Source organism: Triturus cristatus, chromosome 3_2 (genome assembly GCF_964204655.1).
Source record: "Triturus cristatus chromosome 3_2, aTriCri1.1, whole genome shotgun sequence".
Lineage (NCBI taxonomy): Eukaryota > Metazoa > Chordata > Amphibia > Caudata > Salamandridae > Triturus > Triturus cristatus.
The window spans coordinates 464,157,405-464,161,374 of NC_140584.1; the positions used below are offsets into that span (position 1 = coordinate 464,157,405).

General features: G+C 48.7%; 1 long non-coding RNA gene across 1 annotated transcript; it reads left to right on the top strand.

The window, feature by feature from the left end:
* The first annotated feature begins 1,380 nt into the window (after positions 1-1,380).
* Positions 1,381-2,290, top strand: LOC146857549 (uncharacterized). The gene is made up of 3 exons (XR_014979589.1): positions 1,381-1,438; positions 1,853-1,919; positions 2,115-2,290. It is a non-coding gene; the product is annotated as an uncharacterized LOC146857549 (long non-coding RNA).
* The last annotated feature ends 1,680 nt before the right edge of the window (positions 2,291-3,970 follow it).

Sequence of the window (3,970 nt, forward strand, 5' to 3'; positions counted from 1 at the left end):
TGGGGTATTCTAGATAAAGGGAATCTTAGCATACCCAAACCCAGATTTGCCTACAGACGCACACAAAACATCAAAGATCTACTTGTCCACACTAGACCTAGACTGCACACCATTGGTCCACAAAGGACGATATGGGAGCTTCCACCGGTAAAGGGCCATTTCCCATGCGGTTCATGTGTAGTGTGCAAACTGACTAACACCTACAAGGACATAACTTTTACGAATAACTTCCACTGGACACTAAATAGACACACGAATTGCAACACTAAGAACTGCATATATATGATCAGGTGTCCGTGTGATTTGGTATACGTAGGCATGACAACCCGCATGGTAAAGACCAGGATTATGGAACATAAGAGTAACATTCGATGTCAGAAAGTGACCACCAAACTCTACACCCATTTTAAAACGATGCAACACCAGACAGATTCCATCAACTGGTTGGTCCTAGAAGCACACCCTCAGATGTCCCAAAATGCATTGTTTAAACTTGAGCAAAGATGGGTCCTTAGAATATCTTCACACCTGACTGGTCTTAACGACGACATCCCATGGTCCACACTCATTAGGTAAACATGCTCCTTGATAGGACCTGTGACCCTTCCGGAATTCACTACGTGTCCTTGTTACGCCCACGACCACCTTGGCCATACCTGTTAACTTGGATGCGGATCCTTAATCCTTAGCAGTGATGTTCTCTGAAAATACACCTTTTTAACAGATCACGAACCATCTAGATCTCTTTTCCACTGCTTTAAAAATAGATACACTATATTGGTATCCTATTTCTTTTTATGTGCCTCCCTCTGTGTGTCTTTATGTGCCGGTCCCCGATGCGGATGGTTGCCGCTCTGTTTTTAGACCCCCTTTCACGGGTTACATCCCCGTACAATTTTGTGGGACTTTGATACTTCATCACGGCCCCCGCGAACCCCATCACTACCGCTTTTATTATTTTGCCACATTCCCATGTGTTACCCGTGGCATTTAGTCTGGCCACCTACCCGTTGCCTGTCTTTAATTATATCGCCATGGCAACCAACTCTGTGAGTAAATCAACCCACGTAGAATCATTTCCTGATTCAGACCGGATGCCGATAGTTTCCCCACACCACCTGCTCTAACATGGCCGCCCCTCTATCCCCAACCAATGGGATTGATACAACCGCTCTGGTAACCAATCCCTGTGAGCACACCAACCCACTGAGTATCACTTCCCGAGTCATACCGGATATGGATGGTTGCTCTCTCTACCTGTTCCAACATGGCTGACCCGCTTTACACTCTCCGACCAATGGGCTTGTGATTACCTTAGTCATGTGACACATTCCACACCTCCCGATATCCTTACCTGGCGAACACCGATTCCGTTCGGAACCCATCCCAGGTCCGGCGGTAGGGGTAGGTCTTCCATCCCACGCGTCGTTTGACGCAGGTGAGTGCATCAGGGTTCATCCAAGCCGTCTTCCATAAGGTGAGTTTGAGTATTTTTAAAGGGGGATTCGTGACGCCTCCATGACTTCATTGGCAGCTTGAGCGAGGACGTCCTGCTCTGACCCATCCTCTACCAGGGGCGATGGCGGTTGCCCCCTACCTTGCTCTTGAGTCTCTCGTGGCAACCCGTTACTGACCTCATTGACTACTTTTGGGCGGCGATACACCCTGGCCCCTGAGCATGATGGTCACCATGGCTGCACACCTAATCGCTCATGTTAGCATCTTTTGATATTCAAGGCTGTCATTACCCTCCGACACTGCTCTTACCGCATGGATTGCCGGGCTGACCATGTCACTTTTAATTTCGTCCCTCCCTGGTTTCTTAATTGCTCCTCCCGGTTTTTTACTTCAGGACCCACGTTAGGAGTCCTTTTTTACCCGCCGGAGACTGCTGCAAGATTGCCTTGCTAACGCAAGAGGTGAGTTTACAACCTCCGCTCTGTCTCCGCCCCCAGTCCTGTCTTTTGATTTATTCTGTCCTTCGAGACCTTCCAGTACTCACCCTGAGAGCTTCACCCTATGAGACTCTCGATGATTTCAGCTGAAGTTGTTATGTATGTATTGTTTATCTTTACTGTTTTGTCATGTGTTTTCTGTCTCCAATGTTTCCATAGGTGACTCCTGAGCACCTTTCGGGTATGTAAAACACACATACCTTGTTGTAGATAGTTTATGTTTTCCTGATCCTGACGAATTGCCGTGACCAATTACTGGCTTAAAGGGCAAGAAACATGTTGATCCTTCTGAGAGTAGGGCATACACAACTAGCATCATAATCACTAGTAGCTATCCCCACCTCATTTTCTTTTTAACTAGGCTGTTTACCACTTTATTAAACACATTTCCTGTGGACTAACAGTACCTATTTTATCCGTACACCACATCTACACATTCTAGGGCCCCTTACCCCCACAGCACCCTTCGGCAGGAACAGAAGATCCCCGCCAAAGAGCCCCAATATTGGGAGCCCGTCAGGAATTGCAGCGCCGACCTGACGAGGGGCAGGCTCAAATGATGAAGCATGACACCTAGCTTGCTGGGTGTGTGAGGGCCCTAGTTCCAACTAAAGGGTCTCCCCCCCTTTTTCATGACAGACGAAACTTTTTGCTGAAATCACTATTTGTTCTTAACTGACCTGAGGAACTCTGTACCCTTTTTGTCTTACAGATAGCCCACAGCCTGACAGCATCAAGATAAGCAACATCCCTCCGCTTCTGGCTTTGCTGCACATGTTGTCCTCAGGTACATTGCAACCAATAACTGCCAGAGTCAGAGGAGTCTCACAGCCAGCCCTATCAAAGTGCCTCACAACTGTTTTGGATGGCATCATCAGCCTGATACCCCAGCACCTTCACTTCCCTAACACTGCGCAGGAACATCTGGAGACCAAGCCAGGGTTCTACGCCATAGCTGGCTTCCTGCATGTGTTGGGGCAATTGGTTGAACACATGTCCTACGTGTGCCCCCTGCGGACACTGCCCACATATACCGCAACAAAAAGCACACACATTCCATCAATGTGCAGGCAATAGTGGACCACCGGGGCCTGTTCACCAATGTCGTAGCCAAGTTCCCAGGCAGTGTGCATGATTCATACATCTTCCTCCAGTCCATCATCAACCAGCGCTTTCAGGATGGCACATATGGAAATGCACTGCTTGTTGGTAAGTACTAACTGAACACACCACACACTTCAACTCCACAATATGAGAACACTCAACTGTGAGAATGCACACATACCAATCTCACATATAACCTGACAATCAACATGCCCACCTACCAGACACAACAACACAAGTTACTCCGGTAACTGGGGCCAGCCATGTAGACAAACCATTCCCAAAGCCATAGCCCCTCTGTCACACAATTGCTAATGTGTGGAGAGGTGGAAACCAACTATGTGTGACGGGAGGTACTCGACTGACGAAGCAAGAATGTACACAAGGCCGAGTGTTGCGGTGGTGTGCAAGACAGTCTTGAATGTGCCGAGCATGGACATGTCCATTTGGGCATATAGTGTGTTTCCGTGGTCCAGCCTGACAGTAATGACAGGGATGGTGACTGTCCCACCTGATGGGGGTGGGAACCATGTGAAGGTAGCATGGAGGATGCAGAGGCTGTTGAAGAAGTGGCAGGCCACTGCGTACAACTGTTTGTACATGAAGAGGGAGGACTCGAGTACGATGCCTAGGTACCTAGACTTGTGGTGGTGAGGGCCGCGGAAAGTGCTGGCCCACCAGGTGTTGCCACATGCTGATGGTGTGGTCACGAGGATGAGGACTTATGTCTCCACTTCGTAGAGCACACCCCAGCTATTGAACATCCATGTTGCAAATTGCTGCTAACCTCCCTGGAACCCCAGTCTGGGGTGTGTGTGTGCCTTGTTAAGTGAGAGTATGAGCTAGGTGTCCTTGTAGGTGGTGATGTCGAATGGTTCCCTTCATGTAGCTCCGTTTCTACTCAAGGTGCC